Source organism: Rhamphochromis longiceps, linkage group LG16 (assembly GCF_057381845.1).
Source record: "Rhamphochromis longiceps isolate RC_006_pf linkage group LG16, R_longiceps_female_GT1.1, whole genome shotgun sequence".
Taxonomy (NCBI): Eukaryota; Metazoa; Chordata; class Actinopteri; order Cichliformes; family Cichlidae; genus Rhamphochromis; species Rhamphochromis longiceps.
This window is the reverse complement of record NC_140572.1, coordinates 35,623,437-35,648,372: the sequence shown is the minus strand read 5'-3', so window position 1 is coordinate 35,648,372 and position 24,936 is coordinate 35,623,437. Positions and strand designations below refer to the sequence as shown.

At 38.4% G+C, this 24,936-nt stretch overlaps 1 long non-coding RNA gene across 1 annotated transcript; it reads left to right on the top strand.

Annotated features, from left to right (window-relative positions):
• The first annotated feature begins 2,864 nt into the window (after window positions 1-2,864).
• LOC146651577 (uncharacterized) lies at window positions 2,865-4,030 on the top strand. The gene is made up of 2 exons (XR_014908047.1): window positions 2,865-3,197; window positions 3,782-4,030. It is a non-coding gene; the product is annotated as an uncharacterized LOC146651577 (long non-coding RNA).
• Window positions 4,031-24,936: the final 20,906 nt, after the last annotated feature.

Sequence of the window (24,936 nt, the reverse complement as noted above, 5' to 3'; positions counted from 1 at the left end):
ATTTGCTGCCTTGTATAATCACCATGAATCAGCAAAAAAAGAACCAAAGATTATAATGCCTCATATAAAAGACTTGATGGTTTTACAGCTGGTAAGTACACATCCTATTATTTATGCCAAGCAAGAAGCAAACTGAGGCCAGAGTGGGTACATTTAATTTCTCAGCTGATCATGGAGATAAATTCTATTTACAGCGTGCACATGAGGAAACTGAGAAAGATGGAGCAGCTGAGGAAAAAAGAGACACAGAAACCAAGAGAGAGGAACCGTTTCAGGATGATCGAAGGTTTTATTTGGTCATTTTGACAAACCTTGTTGTAACCACAATAGTGCAATGCCAGGAAACTAAATGGAACATTCCCTCGCCACAGTTCGTGTTTCCATATAAAAAATGGTTGTCTTACAGATTAGGTGTGGCCTACTTGCTAGCAAACTAACACAGATGCTAAGGCTCTTAGTTTGGTGTGTAGTACTACTAGAATTCTGGTTGGATTGTTGTACAAGGTACAAGTGGAGTACTCGTATTCCAATTGTAACATTGTACAGTTACATGAGTTTTTTTTAATTAAAAATAATTGAATCCTTACATTATTCTACACTTTAGTACACAGAGCATCATTTTTTTTAATTATTGTGCTGTTTGACACCTGAACCTGAAACATACTGGAACTTACAAGCTATTGTGTAACAAAACAAATACACACAGTATTCATACATACTTTCAACATGAGACCAGTGTGCAGACATGGCTGGATATGACAACCTTAAGAAAAAGACTACATATGTAATACAATTGTCCTGGATTTGTCATTCTGTGTCCTGTAGAAAAATGTTCTTGTAATAGCTTAATTAGCTATGTCCACACATTGCTTATATCACTTAGCGATTTGGAGCTGTTAATACCTGGTTAAAGCCTGAAAGTTTTTCAAGCCAAGAGTGAACTGGAAATATTAGAGTACTGATATTTAGTGTATTTTTAGATCCTTTTGTAAATAGTATTTTTTTTTCTTGCTCTTTCAGCCCTAAAAAAATAATGCTAACAACTCAACTGTTGTTTTAGAGAATCATTACACCACTACCGCTGAGGAATTAGGTGGACTATTATAAAGACTTATATAGTTAACTCATAAAGGTAATCCAGTGTGCCCAATGTAGACATTTCATATGATTATAATGCGGCTTCAACTACTAAAGAGGACTCTCCCTGTTGTGCTAAAACCACAAGGATTTATCAACTGTAAACGGGTGACTCTATTTTAATTGTGCATGGCATGTTTAATGTGTGCAGCAGGCAGGAATTGACCCAAAATGCAGACTCATGGAGGCAAAAAAAAAAAAAAAAACCCTCAAAAACTCACATGAAACTAAACAGGCAGGCAGAACATACAGCGGGGTATGAGGGAGAACAGAAGAAGATGCAGACAGTAAATGCAAGGGAGGAACAGGACAAAGAGGAAACACCTGGGAAACACGGCTGGCACTAATCAAACAGACAAGACAAGGGGAGAAGCAAAACATGAACAGGACCAAATACTAAATAAGATCACCACAACCAGAAATACTGAATAAACTCAAGAGCACAAGTAAACTAAACTAGAAAATGCAAGGTACAGAAAACGTAAAAGAAGACTTCAAAACACTGAGTCTATGACCCAGGGACCCTAATGGTGGAGGCATTGGAGAAGATGGACCTGGAAACACCAACGAGCATTCTCTGACTAAGGTACAGGAATTGATCCTCAAATGTTTCACCACAATTTTGTTGAAGTAGGTAAGTTTCATGTTTTATGTACAAGGATAGTTTGACCACCCAAGGAAGAAAAGTGTATTATCTGCTCTCTGTTATACTTTTAGATGAGAATGTCATGTTTAAAATGCTGATCTTCTTCAGTGTGCAAAACACCAGTTGCTATTAATCTATTTTTTTTTTATATTCAAGCCAATTTCTGTCTTCTTAGGCTCCATTTTTACTTTTCACTTCATGCATCTACTGACCAGTTCACACATTCAAATGTGTTTTTTTTTTTATTACTAAGCTATGCTCTTCATTGAACATCTTATAGTCATCCAACCCTAAAAGTGTTTAGTTAGCTCAGTTTAACCTGATGTTTTGAAGGTCCATGTAACAGGAATTACATGAACATATTTTCTTACTGTGGAAGAAGTATATTCATGAAGACTAAAAATGAGTTCAAAGTGTTTCTTTACTGCAGAAGTGAACTAAATGAAACTCTGCCAAATAGTCAAGAATTACAGCTGTTACAGATGATGAGCTCTGAAACAGTTTGAAAAATGTTGTCATAGAAAATAATCTTGACTGCTTCCAAGAGTCTGAAAGGAAAGATTATGAATATGTGGCTGATTAACAAACTCGACGTGTGACTTTTAGGTGTTATCATCCTCCATGTTTCACTTTTATTAGAGAAAATCCATCAGTGTTAAGGACTTTCTTCCCCTTGTATTAACAGTATTTTGGAGAATCTGCCGCTATAGAACCAGTCTCAAAGTCCCTTTTCTCAAACACAGATGCTGGTGATGGGCTGGTTTTATAATCAGTCTTATATTCAAGCCAATATGGTAATAAGCTCAGTTAAAAATGAACAAAAAGTCTTCAATTAATCAAATTGTTGCCACTTTAGAAATTTCCAAAATATGAGCCAGTTTCAGTTTCTTCCAGTGATGTTCAACAACCTTGTGTACGTGTGTGTGTGTGTGTGTGTGTGTGTGTGTGTGTGTGTGTGTGTGTGAAGACCAACGATAACATTAATTGATGCCTGTGATCTAGCAGATGTTTTGCTGCATCTTATGGGGTTCTTAGGCTACAGCTGAGACTTGGGAGCAAAAGCTGTGTGTACACAGCAAATTCAAAAGTGTTAAATTTTTTGGTGTTAATAGTCTTCTTGCAAAAGTAGAGTTAATTTTACTCTAAGTAGAGTCACATTCTTTTAATGTAACTCTGAGGTGTAAAATGATAGTAGTTAAAATCGAGTGTTAAAAATGAGTGTTTCTCTGTCAAATCTGGAGGTGTTACAATGGAAACATTAACTCTTGACCTCTTAACTCTGAACTCCTAGAGGGGCTATGACACCAACAGAGTAAATTCACAGACTCCGCCCCCAGCACGGCTCCAATCGAAGCTGAAGTGAAGCCGTTTCAGAACATTTTGCTCTACATATTTGAGTTGTTTGCCATGCTTGGTAAGTCATTTTTTCAAAGATTGTTTCAATTATTTCTATTAGCTTTTACTTCTGTGGCTCTTTGGAGTTGAGACAAAGCTGTGTGAAAGGCAGTAGCCATGTTGCTCGCTGATAGCATAATATTCTGTTTTAGCTAGCTGAAAGGTATTGTTTGCAGGCAAATACCACAGCCTTGAAAAAAAGCTTGCATGTGAATTTTCAGTCAAACTTTTGGTCAAATACACCTAAAACAATGTGTAGAATGTGAAATGTTGGTATAATGGTGCTACTTGAAGCCTGAAAACGATCGCCCATTAAAAAAAACGAGCAAACAGCAGTAGCAGACGTCCTGACTGGGTTCTACGTTAGCATAGATCCCTCCAGAGTTTTGTGCACACGGTTTAGGTAAAAATGAAAAAGGTTGCGGTTTTACATTTAGTTCAGTATTACCTGTTGCCTGTGTCTTTGTCTTTTGGGAAAATACTTTACACAAGTAATGGCTCAAAGAGGATTCCTTTTTTTTTTTTTTACTGTGCTGCAATTGTTTACTGGATTATTTGTGCCGTTAATTAGTCTCAACTAATTTTTATTCAATCTCCGCACAGGATATGCTTGTGAAGATGGAATATGGGGGAGAGCAGAAGTGCGTTGAAGTTCCACAAAGGGATGAATGAAGGACATGCATATTGTATTGAAGAAATAAGTGATGAGAATGCTGTTATTTGCATTTACCATGTCAGACCTTTTGATAAACAAAATTCTAATGAAAGTGAGAACATGTATACTGTTACATCTTTCAGAAAATGTTTTGAAATTGTGGTGCACAGTTCAGAATAAATGTTTTTCAAAAACCATTGCATCTTTTTAGTAAATGTTTATTTCCAAAAGAAATTTCTAGAAGTTCAGAACAGTAAAATTCCTGCTTTTTAGAATGAATTAGAAGATAACTCTTACGTAGTTAAACTAAAATACTCTTTGAGAGTTAATATATAAACTCTTAACACCAAGTGTTAAATTATCAACTCCAGACAGATTTGGTGTTTAACACTAAATCAGAGTTAACGTACCAACTCTCCAAAAAGAGTTAAATTAACACTCTCTGGTGTGGACCCATATAGACACTTTAATAGTGTTGAAATCAAATCCGACAGTGTTAATTTGGACATGCTGGATTTGCTGTGTACAGTTTCTAAGAACAATGCACTGCACAAGCTTTAGTGCTTGTTTGTTTATCCTACCCTTGAAGCTATCCTTCTTAGCTGGCGCAAAGACAACAGGACAGCATTTTTTATGGTTGGGTTGCATCCATCAGACCCACCAATAACCTTGTGTTTGTAGAGGAGATGGAACTCAAGAATATCCCTTTACTGCTACATGTCTCTGGCAGTGAACCGAATGACAGCAATAAGTAAACCAAAAAGATCACAACAAGAAACAAAAGCCAAAAGTTGATGTGTAACGTAAAATAAGAGGAAAAAGAGAAAAAAAATCCTGCTATTTCTACTATTCAAGTGTCACATGTGCAGTCTACTGTATTTGTAGAAACAGGACAGTGTCGAAGTACATCGATTTCAGGAAGTTTTATCTTCTGTGATATTGGTTTGTGAATTGTTAATTTTTAAATCGTTTCTTAATTTAGTGTTATTTTTTGTTTAATCAGGTGCTATACAGGTACAATAGCAGCCTCACGCTGATTCAAAGAATGACAGGATATTATACAGCTGTCAGGAAAAGATAAATTAGCTATGGAGACTGAAAGTATTTTGTACCATGCTAACAGCAGCTTCATGTTTGGGCTTATTTGGTGTTTGTGTATATGTTTTCATCTTTACAATCTTTGGCACAACACAAGAGGCTGAAAGGAGCTATTCCACACTCAGGAGAATTAAAACCTCTCTTGGGAACACAGTGTAATAACACTGCTTAAATGTGTTGGGCATGGTCTTGATGGGGAACAGGCTTGTCTGCGAGAGACATTAATAATTACACTAACAGTTTATATCTGTTAGCGTATGAAAAATGGCCAACATTTCAAAAATGAGTTGTAGTTATCGGTTGTTATTTTCATGTTTGAGCCATTTCACAAAGTCAATTTCATAACTGCTTTAAAAAAATAAAGAATAGACTCAACATTAAATAGCATTGTGTAATGTATCACTTTCTTTAGTCACATTTTTGCTTTTCGCCACTAATGCAGTGCTTCTGAAGAGTCAGGTCTGCCTCGGTCCATTCTGAGAATCGGCCATTTAGACTAGTTTGATAACTGAACATTACACTGATTTACATACAGCAGGTGTAGACAACGGTGGGGATAATTTACATGGAACTGTAATCATGGCAGACACGACATATATAAACAGAGCAGACTGTAGACTGTAGACTGTTTTGTCAGGTAAAAATCTGTCTCTCACTAAACTGCAAAGGTTCAGTAATGATTATGTAATTTTTTCTTAATGAACAGTGTGTGTGTGTGTGTGTGTGTGTGTGTCTGTCTTTGTTTTTTCACATCATGCACAGAATGCTCACTTGAGACTTGATGGGTTTTTTGTTTGTTTTTTGTCATAGAAGCAGAGTTGTAATAACTGGCTGCCAATAAGTCAAAAATGTTGTGCTTTTATTTGTAACTTATCTTTTACAGTATTTTGTGGTACTGTATTGTACTGTGTTTGCTGTAACTATACTACATTGTATGATGCTGTTTTCTCTGCACTGTTGTGTTGTGATGTCCTGTTTGATACGACATATTTCATCATACTGGCTCCGCTTGTACTACAATGAACTGAACTGACTTGAACTCAAATGTATATAAATGTGAGAGGTCAAACAATTTGGCCATGCAAGAGAAGAAGATAATAAAGAATCTTAAAACGAAACCTAAAATCTTCTTTCAGGGATAACAAAGCAGTATGCCAAATTTAAATAAAAACAGACATACAGAGGAAAATAAAAAACACCTTTTTCTTAATTAGCTGCATGCAGAGAGAACAAAAAGCAAGTCAGGTTTTCTTGTCGACAATCAACAAATCATTCAGTGACCTCAGTGGATTTATAACAAAACACCAGCACATTTCAAAAACAGAAAGGTCAGATTACATTTTACAGAACTATGGAAAAAAATGTATGGTCTGATGAAATAAAAACGGAGAAATATAGAGAGAAAAATACAAAGAAAAACTCAGAACCCAAAGTATATCAGTACATCTGTCAAAGAGTGGCGCTTCTGTTCTGTCTTTAGTATGTATGGCTGCCAATTGAACAGACCATGGGTGAAGTCTCACTGCTGGCACAGACACAATGATAAAGGCAGACATGTGCAAGAGCTTTCTCTGTGCTCATGCTTGGTAAAATACGTAAAAGCTACTTAAATAACATTTCATCACTCAGCAGGAAAACAATCATGCGGCCGAAGCAACTGAAGAGCTTTTCATGGTGAAGTGCTGGTATGTCCTTAACTGACTTCAGTCACATGATCTCAATCTGTCATTTGAGCTACATTTCAACTAGTGTAGACCAGATGAAAGCCAGAAAGACCCCACAACAAGAGCTGAAGATAGCTGCAGTGAATGCCCAGGAGAGAATCACAAGACAAGATACAGAACTTCTGCTGATGCGTGTTGGTCAAAGAATCCACGCAGTTCTTTTTCCACAAATATTAAATATTTAGAGACCTTGTATGAAAAGGGTTATATCACCAGCACAGCATAAACCTGTTTAAATTAAAGCTAAGACTTGGCATTTTAATGTAGCATCCATTATTTTTATTTCAAATTGAATGTGCTGAAGCACAGTGCAGACAAAGCAAATGTGTAACTCTAAAAATACTTCAGGCTAGGAATATATACATTTCACAAAAAGGTTGCAATGCCTCTTCATGCATTGCTCTTTATTATTGCTGTTACACATACAGAATGCATATTGGTAAAGCTAAATAGAGACATCAATAAATATACAACTAATCTTGAATTTATTTTTTTAAGTGAAAACTTTTTATCCAAGACTATGTGGTGACAGAAGTATATGAAGTGCATTACTTAGCCTGATTCATTTGCTCAGTAACTTTTACAGTCTTTCAGAATTTTGCTCAGAGCTTTGTGTTTTGTTAGTGATTGGTAGCTGAGATTTCATGATTTTTATGCATAAACTCATACTATATGAAATAGCCATCAGTTGCCCTGGTCTGGATGGGCCTGGGCCCCCTTTCCCGGGCGGGTCGCGGAGTATGGGGGTGCCTACTGGGGTCAGCGGGGGAGCTGGCCCCAGGGAAGGGTCACCTGCCCCTCCCTTCCTTCCCTCCCCATCTCCAGCTGCCTCCCTCTTCCCGCTCCACCACAACCACCCACACATGCAGGACCTTGGAGTAGGGGTATGTCACCAGGGTGCAGAGGAGGCTACCCCCTGAGGCAGAGGCAGCCAGAAGGGGACAGAGGGGGGGGGCCCTCTGTCCCCTTCTGGCTGCCTCTGCCTCAATTTTATCCCACAACTTAGACATTCACATTACTCACACTCTCATTACACATACATATAGGATCTTGGGGGTGGGCACGATACACGGAATCCAAAGTACCATCAGGGTGTACACCCCACCCCTGGCGTCGTTGCCCACCCCTCAATTTTAAATACACGTAGACATTGAGGGCTAGCAGGAGGGACTATGCGCTTACCTGCTGCTCTCTGGCAGGTAGCTCCATGCCCTCCTGGGTTTTAAATGCACCTTAGAACACACATGCATCAACATTACAATGAGCGGGTGGAGGGAGGTTTGGAGTCTTCTCTCACCCCCGTTCTCTGCGACCTGCTGGAGCGGGGGGGGCTAGGAGGAGGAGTTGGCCGTCCGACTGTGGTCTGGAGTGTGGGGCCTCCCTGCTGCTGCGGAGTCGGGGCGGTCTGCCTCCCCCCACCGCAGGGAAAAGGGTAACACCACCTGGGTCTGGGTGCAGTTCCCCCTCCAGGGGCAAGGGTACCTAGACCCGGTTTGTAGAGTACGCTTGGGGAGTGTGATCGTGTGTACAGCGTCTCTTTATGTCTGTCTCCACGTTGGTTGAGTGTGGAGTAAGTGCATATGAGAGCATGAGGGTGGGAATGGAGGTTTGTATCTGTGTGTGCCTGTATGTCTGTGTCTATATGTCAGGTTGGGTGTCAGGCGCCACCTCTCTGGGGACATCTTAGGCCCTCCAAGGTTTGGAGGCCTATCTCCCCCTACCACCACTTCCCCTGCCAGTGGCGGACTCCCTCAGACATCGGTGCGTTGGTGGTTCTTTGTGTCCGGGATGGGCGTCCAGGTACACACCGGCTTACTCCTTGGCGGCCGCTTATCGGGGCCTGGAGCCTGGGGCTCGCTCGGGCCAATTCGGAGGTGGGGTGCCCCCGGCCTCTCGGCCTGGGGCTCGGTCACTCAGGCACGGCTGGCTGCCGGCGGAGCTCACGGGCGCGTCACTGCAACTCCCCCTGGCTTCTGCTCCGCGGCTGCTGAGTGAGCCCTCATCTGGGGCTCTCCTCAGCTCTTTCTGGGACAGTGGCGCGGCTGCCCCTCTGTTGGTCTTCCTTGGTCTCTTGTGTTCTGGGGGCCTCTGGATGTCTGGAGTTTTGATCTCCTCCATACCTGCTTCACGCCCTGGAGGACGGGGCTGTGGCTCCCCCACACCCTCTAGCAGATCATTACATGAAGGAACCTTTTAAAAAAACAAGCGCGTCCATGCTCACAGGTGTACACACGGGTGATCACACCCACAAACTACACCCTTTTTGGCTCCTACCTCAAAGCACACTGTGTTCTGTTGATCTTATGTGCTGCACAATAATGTTTAATATTTAGTATTTACTGTCATATTCCCATATATCATTGTGATGTTGTTTATTCTATTACTCTTGTTCTCTTCTGCTTGTTTTCTTTTTTCTTTCTCAGCAGGTGATCCAGGTGATCGATATATGCATTTTTTATTTCTTTTTTTTTTCTGCTCATTCTGTTGGTTTTTGTTTTTTGCCCTTCTCCCCCATCCCTCTTCTCAGCTGTTTCTCTTTCCCTCTTTCTTTCTCCCCTTCTTTCCCCCAGTCAAGTCTGTCCCGTATTCAGTAAGTGAAAATAAAATAAACAATAAAAGGTGAATCAAATGGACCATTACGGCAAGGCTGGGATGGTCAATTTGGTAAAGTAAATCCGTTGGGCATCTTTCTTTGCCTTTAGACAATAATTCTTATGGCAAAAGAGCCAAACGGGACAGGCAAAAAAAAAAGAAAAGAAAAAAGAAATAGCCATCAGTTATCCTCAAAAAGCCCAGTTTTTACTAGAATGTAAATGAAAAACGTTCCCGTTACCATAATCCAAAACAAAAAACACCCCAAAATCCAAAAACACCAACCAGAAAGTTTTAATATTCATCCCAATGATGAATCCAGACACGACAATCTTGTGCTTTAAAGGTTATGAACATGTGCCTAGATCTACAGCACGAGGTTAAAGTGAGATGTGTAAGATGTGCTTTCCATCTTCAGCGTGACAATATTGAATGCCTGGGAAAAAAAAACTGTGGGGGAAAACTAATTGCCTGACCTTTATCGACTCCTCTGGAGGAGACACACGCCAATGTGCATCGTCCCTCCTTACATCCGCATAATTAACGTCAATCGATCGGACTCCCCTTTTTCTCTCCCCTGATTGGGACTGATGTGCAGAGTTGGGGAGTGACAGCTGTCGTGAAAAGTGACACTAGGCAGATTCATTACCCTGTGAATCAATAGCACTGCTTAAAGGCAAAAACTGAGCGAGCCAAGGAAAATCCATCACAACTCACAAACAGAACTGGGATATCAATCAAAAGCACGATTGACTATCTTTATTTGGATATCAATGGCTTTGCCCAACACATTGATTTTGTCATGGTGCCTTTCTTTAGATAAACACTTAATTGTCAGATCAAGTAAGATGAACATCTTGCAACACATGGTGATTTAGAAAACATCCTGTTCTAATTGAAAACCAGAGAGTAACTTTTGTTCTCAGTGCAAGTGGACAATAGCTGAAATAGAATACTCTTTTTAAAATATAGCCAGGATCTAATATCTTATTTCAAATGTGTGAAGTTTACTTGTGCAAAAACTAAACATTTAATCATACAATAAATTGACTCAAGTCTGTAGGCTGCTCCAGTATCACAAATTCTTATCATGTTGAAACGTCCATATGGAACCTAATCCTGAATTTCACCACCTAAGGGGTCTAACAGCTTTATTTCCTCCCAGGAGCCCAACACCTTCTTCACTGTCAACCCTCACATGATTTGCATACAAGGTTAAGAGGTCACAGACTCAGCGGTGTAGTCTGACATTTTAATTCTGTGCAGACAGCCAGAGTGTGCCCTCGTCCTTACCCTAACCCATCTTCACTGCTTTGTCTGAAAGGTGAAGTAATACTAGGCATGGTTGGTATTCATCTGCAATAAGAAGCATAAAAAGGCAACAAACTTTAATTGAACATGTGTCATTAAAGGAGTGTGAATGCATTGGAGAGCGATATATTACCAAGGACAGATTTAAAGGAACAATATCAGTCCACTTTAAAAGAAATAATTAATTCATTACATATTGTGCTTGTATCATTTTTTACTTCCCTGTCTGTGGTCTTGGGAAACATGAAGAGCCCAGCTCTGTTAGGAATACTCTCTGAGAAGAAATGAACCTTTTTCAGGCCACAGGAACAGAGAATTGAGGCTGGATCGCAGCCATCACTTCTGACATCCTCTAAGCAAAAGTAACACAATTTACGTACCGGTGTCATAAATGTTTTACAACTGGTGAAAAATGCTGTGATCTTCATGTGTGCTGACATTTCTCCACATACCTCTCCTTTTCTAGATGACTTGAAAGATATATAGTTATGAAACAAACATTTTCACAATATTTAATTGTATGCATGACATATTGCTTTGATGGCTCCACATCATCCCTCCTGCACTGCCATTTCCCTGTGAATGAAAGCATTTATTAGCTGGACTGATAGTAACTCTGTAGTGTACAGAAAATGAGCAATGTGTGTTCATTTTACTGAGTGGGACTGGAATCTGTGGATTCGGCCTGGTGAAAGGGGCAAAGGTGTGCAGTAGTGGTGTTGAATTTGTGACTAACAAGCCATGAGCCAATGAATGTGCAGCTTCATCAGATCCACCCCTGGCACATCACACCTGCCTTTAAAGCACCAGGATAGTGACTGGGAAAAAAAAACCCCAACATCACCCACTGGTTTTTGTAAACAATGGTGACAAGAATAATTGAAAAGACGCGGCAACTCTATCACTAGCTCCACTTCTCACACTCACGAGTTTACAGTCCAGTAAGACATGACTCCGCTACGCCTCTTTATGCAGATTTTTTAAGCTGTTGGAACGTGACACCTACACTATGAAACGAGGTGATAACAGCTGATTGAGCCTACTAGTAAGTGTAGGAGGGTGCACTCTAGCTAATCTGTGGGAGTGACAACAACTGATAACGAATATTTAATGGGCTGATAACATCTGAAGCAGGTGACTAATGACTCCAATCCACTATTAATTAATCTAAGAATGATGAACTGGTTTAGTCTCTCTGCGGTAATTTGTCTCCACACCAGAATCTGAATAAACAGATAAATGCAGTTGAGACCGGAGACTGCCAGCTGAGAGCTACACGACGAAGGGAGCACGTTGCTATCTTAGACACAGGTATTGATTATATGGAGGGACATTGTTACCAAATTACATAGATACTTAAAAATAGTTATTTGTATCTATGTGGCGCTTCAGATCATCATCCTTACATCATGTCATGCAATGATACTTCTCATATTGTATTATTTCTTTGAGAATAGTTTATGTTATTATGTCATGTTTTAAGACTTGAAGAAATTGCTCAGTTTGAAGAATACGTGTGAAATGTTGCTTCTGTCATTTAGTACATGAGGTGTAGTGGCTGTCAACAGTGAGGATTTATCACACCACTAAATATATGTGCAACATTTGATCTCAGCGTTTGTTTGCCACATAATGTTCAGCTCCACGTGAAAATATGCCATGTGCCTATAATTACCTATTCTGGTGAAAAACAAGGATTTTCTCACAGATGTTGTCCCCTAGGATACAGGCTCATTTGATCAAGCCTTTATTTTGTAGCCACATTTATTTCATTATTTTGTGGTCTTAGATTTTTTATATTTCCAAGTTACTGCTTTGACAGTTCTGGGCATGCAGGAGTGATACCATGTGTTTGTCAGTGCTCATTAGTTAACATTTACTGTCTGTCAGCATACTGAAAGGACACACTCCACAGAAAACAGTCAGTCAGTAATACAGTGTAAAGTGTCGATACAGATTAGTCAAAATAGATGAAAAAAAAATGTCTTATTTTATTTTATTATTCTAATTTAAAACAGATATGTTTCTGTAAGACTTTATTTCTGTGTTACAATGTTTTTATTAATTTCATGTGTTTTTTTAAATATATTAAATACATTGTCTAACAAGCGAGATAACCAACTGTGTGTTATTTTAATAAGTATTTTTTATTTATTTATATTTTGCTTTGCTATAATAAGGCACCCATGGTTTTCCACCACTCAACACAGCATCCCATTTCCAAACAGTCAGAATACAACACAGAGTCCTGCCCAGAAGTCTTGAATTACCACCTAATTTTTTCTTTGTTTTTGTTTGGAAAATGGGAAACTGGTGAAGCTATTTGGTGAAACCAGCAAACATAAATAGAAATATAGTGTATGAGGCAAAAACAGAGTAAATGATATTTGATATGATCACTTTTACTCTTCAACACAGTTTGAACTCTCTCAGGCTTAATTGTAATGTATATAACTGAATGAAAACGTCATCATGAAAATCCTGCCAGTGAGACTATTTCTGATGGAGCTTTGGTGAACAGTAAAAAGATCTACTGAAGGTCCAGATGTATCTCATAGGTGCTATTTTTTTTTAGCCCTGCCACTTCTTTATTATTTCTTTATTTCTACTCGTCAGTTTAATCATTTTTATAAGGTCACATTGCACACTACGTCAAGATACACAAGTTTTTTGGTAACAGCATCTTTTGACACTTTGTTGATGTAAAACTACTGTCATGCCTGTCAAACTGTGTTAACGTAAAGGCATGGGAGGCTAAAGCGATGTGAAGAAATTATGTGGGGGGTTTTGGCAACAGGCTGATTAAAAGAAAGTACCCAAAGATACAATTTAAATCTTTATTTTTGCTGAATTTTCTGTTATGTTTACGCTGGTTCATCCCTTGGGTTAGATGTCGTTTTTTATGCTTGAATGATTCACAAGTGTTAAGTGACTAAGCAAGTCAAAATCCTTTACCATGAAAATGGTCAGGTATAAGATAAGTAGGCCAAAACTGTTAAAAACTCAATGTAAGTAAAATAAACTCTAAGCAGCTCTGATGTATGTAATAGCTGATATGATACCAGAAAAACTATTTTAAAATAAAGGAATTTTCCATGTTAATTTATACAAATGCTTTTCCAAACAGTGCATTTAATTCTTACCGTTTCTTCCCATAAATTTAAGTATAATAGATAATATGCTGGCAGAAAACCAGGACATTTTCTATTTTTGTCTTTTTTTTCTACAGTGCAGAAGGTACTTGAGTGTAAATTAAAGCAGCAATTTCACAAAATAGATGCATATATGAAAGAAAAAAAAATCCAAGACCATCTACTTTTCATGTTAAACGTGGCCTTGTGCATTATTTTAAAATTCTTGCCAAAACCAGGGTGGAATGAAATAACTAATGAGAGATTCATTTTAAGAGTGTCTTAGCTCTCTATCTTATCTGAAGCAACCCAGCCATAAAATGATGCCATTCAATGGGCCATTATACTCTAATCAGCTCAGAGGAGCTGAGCGTCTTTTACTTGGATTGTTAAACTCACCTTGAATGGGAATCCACACAACAAAAAGTAAATTACCGCTTGCATTCAGTACATTAGAAATATATGTTTTTTGTCATCAGTGTGAACAAAAGGCAAGCTCTTCTTTCATCTCTTTATTTTTGATCTTTGAATAAATCAGATTTTATATCCGGCATTTGATGTTTGCATAGTTGTGAGGTTCTTCTGCTTCTGTATGGAAGTGACATAATGATTTCCATAGTTGTGAAGCAGGAAGTGTGCCTTAAATTAACTGCAATAAAGTTGAAAGGTGGCATAACTAAGGGTTAAAGAAGCCTACACTTATACTGAGAAAGGTGACTGGAATACCTACTGATTCATACAGTTTCAGATTAAACTGAAAGAAGGGAAGGATCATATCACTCTGTGAGACCATTGACCCACTCGTTGAGCTGTGCTACTAATTTGCATGCCTGTTCTAACTACTCACTGAATACTTCTTCTTAATCTATAGCCAAAACTGTAATTTTATGGATTCTGCTTTCTACAGCTGGTTTGAATTAACCAGACAATGAACATAAAACGCAGAATTACCATGTTCTCACATTTAATCAGGCTGAAAATGAATAAAAAATGATCTCATCATTGTAAGATCACCCGAGGGAACACAATTTTGTTAGACCTTATTCATGGTTGGTAGATCTGCACTTTTTGTGAGCAGAAAATGGAGTTGATTGTATGGGGCAAAGGTGACTGGGTTCCGTTGTAAAGCAATGAAACGGAGCTGGGGTCTCAAACGTCCACATCATTTAAATTTAGGAGTTGTCTGATGAGCCCTGACAGACTGTGGTCATTCCTGTGGGGTGAGCTGCTATTGTTGCCAGCACAGATGTGGAGGGAGCTAAATGTGAACATATGGTCCTGGAAACCACACACAGGCATGCATGCATGTGAATGCATTGACATACATGTACCTTGCACACACACAAACTGTGGTTTCAGAGGGACTGAGAAAAGGCCATCCTGCTGTGCTGAGCTCCCTCCCGCCTGCTCCTCTGGGCACAGGAAATATGGACCCCTGGAACGGTTAGTTGTTCACTTCTGTCATCGTGTTCCCTGCACATACATCTATCACACGCCTCCTGCGTTCTTTCGGAGTAAAAAGACTGACATGGGTGTGGAAAATCATAAAGAGAGGAAAGTGGGCGATTGAAGCCGAGAAGGAGGGAATTGGACTTCAGTTGATGAGGGAAGGTGAAGAAATTGGCACAATGGTAGGGGTAAGAGTATGAGGAGTATGTAAAATATAGTGCAGAGTGGGTGGAGGGGTGTCAACGGGGATAATAGTAGTCTTGAAGATGAGGGTGTGCTAGCTTATAAAACAAAATCAGCTGTGAAATGTTGGAGCTTTCAAAAGGAACATTTAATACAAAACAAACTGATGCAACTTAATTATTATTTATAATATTTGTGTCACTGGATATTTGCCTGCAAGAGCTTTTCAGCTTAAGCATACCCTTTTTTGAAACACCCTATGGTCTTTACTAACCATGAATAATGTTAAAGTATTCAATTATAATAAACAGCAGAACTTTTCAAGTTGCTGAGAAGCAGCTAGTGTAAAATGTAGCCTTGATTATAAGATGTCACTAGTTATCTGTCTGTCCCTGCAGGCACATGGGAAAAAGACAGGTAGATACCCTAGACAGTCTTACTTTTCATCTCAAAATGGAGAACAAATCCCTCTTTTTCTGAAAATCTATTTTCTATAGAAAGTACAGCTCAACTATTTTTCTGTTAAATGCAAAATATCAGAAAAAAACATCTAAAATGTTTTGATTGTGTAAAATCCTTCTCCTTTCATTGATGTCTGAATAAGTTAGAGTGTTTAGACATGTTTGGTGGGTAGTGAATGATGTTAGCGCTCCACAGCTTCTAAAACCTCACTTGAATCACATGATGCTTGAAGTGCTTTATTGTTAACTGTAAAAATATCCATCTTTTTTCAGCATATACAGATTATTAAATGATATGTTTTTGCTTTTGGAGAAGAAACATATAAAAGTACAAATTTTAAACCCTCTGACTCAACATGAAAGCAAAAATATTTAGGTTCAAGTAATTTAAGCACTGAAATAGTTTTGGATTCTTACAGTTTTCTTCTGTTCAATAAACTTTTATTTATATATATATATATATATATATATATATATATATATATATATATATATATATATATATATCTAGGTGGCTGTGGCTACAATGTAGCTTGCCATCACCAGTGTGTGAATGGGTGGATGACTGGATGTAGTGTAAAGCGCTTTGGGGTCCTTAGTGACTGAGTAAAGTATACAAAGGCAGGCCATTTGACGTTATAGGAATTATGTTTTTTATTCACTTTGTCAGTCAAAGAGCAACATCAGATTTTCTATAATTGCTCAAACATGCAGGAGTTGTGCAACACACCGCGGCCTTATGTAGCGGGGAAAACATCCTTCTTCTCCTTCTTTGTTAAAACCTTGCTTGAATTTAGCTTTTTCCTGTAAGTGCCTGTAATGATACAATCACTGTACAGGCACTGCTCTCGCTCTAACCAGACTTTCCCCTGCAGTGACTCTGCAGGCTTTTTCTGCAAGCAACTCAGCTTCCTGTGCCTTTTTTATTACATTTGTTTTGATACAGTTAAACATTTTTGAGTGTAACTATGGGTTAAATGTACACCGTGTAATTTTACAACAATTCAACTCTGCATTTTATTCTGTAGCTGTATGGTTGTGTGTTTCTGTGTGTGAACTGCTTTCTAACTTGGAAAGAAAGAAACAAAATTTCCTTGGAGAGAACAAATTTTATTATTTGTGGATGCTTTTTTCTCAGAAACATTTTGAATACTTCTCTGGGTGAGTTCATGAAACTCATGTGATTGTGACAACAGCTATGTTGTGGCAATTTTTGGGATTGCTTTTTCATTTGTAAGCACGACTTTTGTGATGTTTATCATTAAACTGACATGTAATGTAGGTCCTTTATCTGCCTTAGATAAATCAAGACAATCCTTAGCTGGGCGGTGGCAGCTTTCATTTTCCTTGGGATATCTGTCGCAGCTGCTTTAAGCCAAAAGAAAAGAAAAAAAATCGTGTGAGAAAAAACAAATCCCCTGGGAGAACTAAAATAACACAATTAATACAAAAACAGCTCGGCAACCACACATATATTCAGGAGTAAGATAAAAAAAAAACAGAGGCTGATTATCTAGGCAACATCTTCTACCATTGTTTACTGTCATTAACATCTTGTTTTTCAGTACGTGGGGGGACAAAGAGTTCTGCTTGAATTGTTGAGTGTTTAAAACAATGTTTTGTGGTTCATTAACAATCAATTACTGATTCAAATAACAATGTAATTTCCCAGATTTGCAATTATATCTTGTGTTTGTATTATTCTTCAGTTTAAAATTGACAGAAGTTCTTGAATAATTGATTGAATATCAAGTCCACGTCACATGTCCTTTTTCTGCCAGTAACTTACAAAAATAAAATAAAATAAAAACTTGCATGTCTGTCTTTTAGCATATGAATCAACTCTCTGAATACCCGAGTGTAAAATAAAAATGAAGAAACCATGTTTGGTGAGCAGAATATTCAACTTTGACTGCCTTCAAACCCAGACTAATGATCTGACCTGATTTTTGAGAGACCATCTCACTCTCTTTTCTTCATTTTTTTCTGGTTTTTATTTTAATATTTCCATTTCCATTTAGACACATTTTTGTTGTGTCTTTTTTTTGTTTTGATGATTTTGCTGCAAAAAAAACACACAACCAAAATGTGCACACGATGTGTAAATAGTACCCTCTCCTTGCTTTTTCTGTGTACTACGTGGGTGAATGAGATGAATGCCCACATTACACACAGAGTGTTGACAAGTTGCAGTAGTTTTGGCAAATGACAATAATGAATCATGCTGCTGTGATAATGATCAGAGTGAGCTGGTGGGGATAGCATTTTGTCAATAATGTGCTTCCTTTATTCTGAAAAGCCTCGTTATGGACATAAATACACACCACTGCTTTTTAATGGGTTAATTAAGACTATATCATTGGCAGCAGATGATACCATGAACACAGCCATCAGTCTAATTTAAATTCTTGAAACCTTGCATTTGCCAGCCTAATCACACCAGTGTTATTGGTTTTTGCAGCATTTCTGCTGAGCACTCCAGTGTTTGTTCTGTTGATGTTTAAATCTTCATCCTCCCATTCTTATTACTGTTTTGGGAATCTATTATTCCAGCCATGGTATACATTTCTGTCAGTTTTATAACCCAATTCAGCATGAGAAGATGAAAATAATTGTGCACCGTAATACAGTCATAAACTGCATCCAAGCTGATATATTGCACTGATTTGGGAGTTGTTTTTCTAAATCCTTTTTCTCCCCTCAAAAAATGCACAGCTTGCTTGACTGCATTTAAGGCAAACAGTAACTCAGTAACTTGGAGAGGGAGAAAAGCAGACAATGTTCGTCATCAGAAAATAAACATTTTGTGATGTAGTGCAGATTATTTTAAAGTACCTGAATATATCAGTGCACCATGGTGTGGCATGTCACAGTCACACTAAAATATTCTCCATGACATTCTAACAAAATTCAAAAGCTTTTAATTGTACTGCACTACAATAAAGCAAGTGTTGATAACATCAGGTTGGTGATTAGTTTTGTCCTGTTAATGACAACAACTTCAATTCAGATGACTTCAGTTAAGAGTAACTGCAAATATGAGCATTGCTGCCCGACCAGTACCCTGTTTCAGTTTAACCCAACATTCGTGGCAGATGGCCGCTCCTCTCTGAGCCTGGTGGAAAGGGAAAAGACAAAAGCTAAATATAAATATTCAAAGGCAGTGTAACATTTTGACATGTGGCAGCATGGCCATAAGCAGCTATAAGTCTCGGCCTAAGTAACAAATGTGATGAATCAATGTGTGACACTCTAAATGGCTTTTACTTTGAAAAGACTACAGGAAATCTAGGTTATGGCCTACGCTGGGGTGGAAGAAACAAAAAACAACAAAAACAGCCGAACTAAAAAATTAAAGCAAAAATCAAAATCAATATTTCAAACAGAAAAAAACAAACAAGACACAACCAATGAGCCAAAACATGTAGTGTCCACACTTCAACATCCAGAGACGTGCATATGTTAAAGAAGAAGCGCACTCAGACAGTGCAACTCCCCTCACAGAGCAAGGACAATATGCTTGTTATGGCATCATCGTGACTTCGTAGGCTGTTATATTTAAAAATAAAAGGTGTGTCGTACATATATATCATTATATTATGATTTCTTGAAAATCTTTTTCAACTTTGACCTGTGACACTAACAATGGAGGTCAAGGTCAAATTCTTAGCCAACCAAAATACTCATGTTTCACAAGACTTAGTATATTCCTGTGAAGTGTGAAGACGATGTATAAAAATTGTGGGTAACATAAAGTTTTTACTGATTTTCACATTTGTTGTTGGTATCTACCATCACACAATATGATATCTTGAAAACTGTGCAGGCTAGACTACTAACGAACACACAGAGAAACAAACAAACACAACAGGTTGCATATTCTCTCCCTTCGGGAAGCAGAAAAAAATAAAACAAAAACTCAGCGTTTCAACGTCAAACACAGGATTTCTGGCAGAAAAGTTATTAAGCCTGGTGGTTGCAACTGGTGATGGAGGTGAAAGGTTAGGGTGGGTTAATGTTTCAGCACATCCACCCAGTATTGCTTTTGCTAATTGTGTGCTGTAAATTGAACAGCAGTATAGGTACAGCTGTTTCCACCTCTGTGCAGATACAGTGGGTTAGACACCGGGGAGTGCATTTTTCACTTCTAGCATTAAAGGAGAGGTTATGGGCTGTCAGTGCGAGAGCACCAAATTATGTCTTGGTCACATACAGAGATGCATGATTTAAACTACAGTAATTATTAGTCAACATAAATGGATCAATATGAGCTCAACAGTTTTGAATTTAAATTTAATTTAAATCATAAACATTCTTCTTATTATAATGTCTTTAGTCAGAACATTGGCCTTTATTCATTTTCACCTTCTTCAGTGGGTTGTTTGAGCATGCTCACTCTACAAGGAGTCAAATTATGTATAATTAACTCTAACAGCAAGCTAACAAGATGCATTAGCTTAGTGGTTGTTCATGCTATTTACAGAAAAGTGGCATAAAATGAAACCCTTCTGTGCAGCATCAAGTAATAAAATTCTTACCGCAAACTCAAACTCAGTCGAGTAAATCATCTTAAACTCGCTCTGTGGAAAATTATCTGTCTTCTTCATTTCTTGAAAGAAAAAATGATACTGTCCAAAATAGGACAAATATAATTATCAATAGCTCTCATCTCCCTTCTCTAAGAGTTGCCGAGACTAAAACTCACTTTCAAAGACTTGCAGAAATTTTTATGGATAACTTTTGTGCTCCACCCTTGACTCAACATGCCTTTTTCTCCTTAAGTAAAATTCACCCAACCTCTGGGAAAGGGCAAAATGAAACTTAGAAAGCTCCAAGTCATTTTGACATGAATATCTCTTTCATTTGCAGACGTCTTCGGAGCATTTAAACAGAGTGTGAACAGAATCTCAAGAAACATCTTCAGCGTTTAGTTTTTTAAGTTAGACAGTCCTTGAGCAGAAAAAAAAACCTTTCATCCAGCAAATGTCAAAAGTTGGCAGCTTTTTCCTCAGCGTTTGACAGGAGGTTACCGTTATGAAGCACAAATGCCCCAAATCCTCACAGAAATATTTGTGATCTCTCTTCCAGCTCTCCTGGTGGGTAAAAAAGCTTCTGGCATTCCACATTCTCTGTGCGGTATTTTGAATAATAACAACACGCTCCACCATCCTGTGGCCATCTGCTCACAGAGGCAAAGAAACAGGTTTTTCTCTGTCCAGGCGGTAAATGCCATTCAATATCAGTTATGACCAAAGAGTGGCAGGTTGAATCTGGTCCTCCCAAGTGACTATGTGCTGGTAATTACATGGAAACTCCAGCCTCTGCGCTCTCAGCTGTGACATTTGCCATGAAAATAATGATGATAGTAATACCTTTATTTGTATCACACTTTCTTTATTTAAACAGTTACAAAGTGCTTCACAGTTTAGATAAAACTTACATTAGAGAAGTGTAGATTTACCCCGGTACATATAAACACAGCTAAATCCCAAACATCAAGTCACTGATGTCGGCACTTTACCTGCAGGAATAAGAACAAGGCAATGCTTCCTGTTGTTTTTCGTAGTTCTTTTTATTGACACTATTCTTGTGCCTCTTTAAAGCCATATTTACCCCTTGCCATTGAAAATTTAGTTGTATTTCATCTTAAATATACAGCCATCCATTCATTCATACATAGATTTTCCTACACACATTAGATGTGAACTATAGCCAAGATTAATGAGTGAAATGTTCAGGAAAAGCTGAAGAGTTTTCAGCACCCGTTTAAAATAAAGCACGTATTTAGTCGAGCTCATGTGGAAGACTGTTCCAAAGTTTAGGTGTTACAAGCTCAAAAGTGTTTTCACATCTGGATTAAAATAAAAGCATGGGGCTGTCCAAAGTTCCCGGTCAGACGATTGGAGGGGCCCAATACTTGAATAACGTCTTAACATGTTTGCTATGTATTTTAAAAAAATGTTATCAGTAAAACTGTTCATATAAATCTGAAGAGTTATGCTCTTTTCAAACTCTTTCCAAACCAGCTGCTGCTCCCTTCCCTCCTTATTTGAAGCTATCTTTCTTCTAATTGGCTACCACTGGAAAACAGAAGGTTGGAACAGCTGGATGGGCTTTTTGTGCTCACAGCTGTGTGCCTGAGGTGACCGTGTTGGGGGACATAGACTCTCACTAATATCATGCAGTACAGAGCCAAAATTAGAAGCAGCTACCCAAAGAAGCACTTTGAAACTTGGGTTTCTGGGTAGTAGAGACTGCTTGTACATACCCCAATTGCCTTTTCTTCTCATTCTTTTGGCAGATACCAGATGCTAACCAAAGCTACCTTAGCATCCTCCTGCATGTCCTCTAACTTCATTATTTTAAAGGTACGAAAAGCATCATACATTTCTATTCATTTTCTGTTCATTGGTGTTATTAATGCATGAATTATATATCAAATTTCACTCTTTTAAAGCCCATTTTCTAACATTTTGGAGTAGTCCTCCCATGCTTAGCTATCACTGCTAATTGTCTCCACCCCCTGTTGAGAATTTAAATCACCAAATGTCTCCTCTGACACACATGGAGTCACAAGCTGTGAGTTTGACCAGCCAGTGGGGAATTTCACCAAGAAAGTAAAAACACACGCAGAGTTATTATCCCCCAACCTGCTCTGCACAGCCATGCCCAGTATGAGCCATGAATGAAGTCCTCACTTGGTTCCCACAGGTGAACGCTGTTAGTTGTGTATGAGAGAGCACCAGTAGGAAGAAATGCCCATTGCTAGTGTTTTGACATGCATGCTAATTAATTGTAATGTCTCTTTTGCAGGAAAAGGCAGTATGCTGTGCAATGCTCAGACTGCAGGGAAAGAAAAATTTGGAGCTATTTACCAAGTCCAAATCCTAAGAAAGCTACATTGCTTGCTTAGGATTCGTTTTAAAGTGTGTAACAGCTTGAGCAGCAAAACTACTTTACCAAGAAGAGAATAACTGAAAACCTTATCACTACAAAGGATGTAACATTTTTAAATGGCAGGTAATTCAAAATGCCACATTTCTTACAGCTCAACAAATATCAGCAAACACACAAACTGTTTCTGTGCAGTCTGGACCACGGTATGTTTGCTAGCTAAAGTTATAGTTGCTTTCATTTCCCAGCAAGATAAAAGAATCAGAGATAACTTCACTTCAAAGATGTAGGAAAAAGAGAAAAATGAGGGAAGATCTTTTTTTAAAGGACTGCTCAGTGATCTTTGATAAACTGGAAATTTATAGTTTGCATGTACTGCCATCGTTTTATTTGAGATATTTTAATGTGATATTCCATGAAAATACCAGACTAAAACTGATTCGTTTGTGTCAGGGTTACTGGGTCGGTGACCCAGTGTTTTCAGTTTTGTTCATGTTCAGTTTATTTTGCCACTTCCATGTGTTCACTTCCTGCTTTTCCTGTGTCAGCTCGTCTTGTGTCATTAGCCAGATTATGTTCAGCTGTGTACTCACCGGTCTCTCATTATCATCCTCATCAGTCTGTGTATTTAAGCCCTCTGTTTCTACTCGTTCACTGTCGTGTCATTGATGTTAATGTCGTCTGTATGTTCAGTTCGTCAACCAGCCAGCCAGTCAGTCCTTTGTTCATTCATTCATTCAGCCAGCCATTTCCTACCTCTGTACTGTTTGTTCACTCCTTCAGCAATAAACATCCAGCTTCACCTACCTGCCTGTGAGTCCAGCGTTTGGGTCCTCCTTCTCTCATCCACGACACTACTCCTGACAGTTTGCAGTACTGTGGTGAATTTGCACAGGGGCAGAGCAGATCTGTTCATCAGATCAGTTTGAATTTAAAGCTGATGATGCTTAGATTCATCCACTGAATTCCACCTTTATGCAAACAGTATATTGTACATGAAATATATGCGCATATCTTGATGAACTGCATGAATACACAAAGAGCAGTAAACCTCAGAGTAGCAGGAGCAGCAGATGTCAATTGATCACAGTCTGTCCAGAAAGAAAATCTACTGCAGCTCTCAATAGAAAATATTGTGACTTAATTATTTCACCCATGTTGCAGCACTAGAACAAATCTTAGGATTCCCACACGTGACAAAAGTTATTTTAAACCGTTATAATACTATATGTGGGGTTAAAGTTGTGCATTTATGATAAAGGGAACAGCAAATAGAAATACTTTTTTTTAATCTTCTTTGTTTTTCTCTGTTCATGATTTATATTAAATATATTGAAGTCAAGTAAATACATTTTAATTCGAATTTTTGGTGGGTAAACATAAAGTCTGCATTCCTGTGAGTCCTGTCAGGTTTTACAAACCAATGGTTCTCTTCCTGGTGGATACATCCATCTTTTATTTTAATTCAAGTTTGATTTCCAAGTTGCTGTCCATATAATATATTTGCAACAACTGCCATTTGGCTAAAGTTCAGCAGTGATGCAGTGAGTAAAATGTAGTGGTTGTAACTGTATGCTGAACTAACACTCTGCCTTGGAGACACTGAAACATCTTCATTTTAAGAAATTAAGTGTGCAGAGAAGCTCAGAGGGGGTTTTATCCACTCCCAATCTGTAACCCTTGAAAATGTCATCAACTGGCACAGCCTTAAAGGCTCACGGGATGGGGTGTTTTCCTCCAAATAACTGGATAAATGAGTCAACACAGTGTGTCTGTTAGGAATAACACTGAAATATCAGACATCTGCTAACCATGTGAGGAAGTGAGAGGACATTTAAACATCCTCTCTTTCGCCAGAAACAGAGGAACATGCTCACACTTCAAGGAGTCAAAATGTTTTTGGTTCACACATTTGTCATTTTTTTTCTTGAGCTGGAATAAGAAAACACCTGACAATAGATGGACACTGCTTTCACAAGCCAGGCACAGGCTGTAACCAACTCGTTACAGTATCCAGACCCAGAATCTTTCATTCAGTAACTCTATCCTGAATGATTCCTTCCATTTGTTTTTTGGGGGTTTTATGCATAAGCAATTTTGTTAGAACAAATACTATATAGGTAGAATATGTATTTTATTTAGTTTTGTATGTTTTAGTGCTGTTTACATGCCTTCATCTCCTCATTTCTCACATGTCGCATGTCCTGCTTCAAACAAATAACTGGCTCCAGATTCTGCAGAACTCAGGCTTTCACCAAAA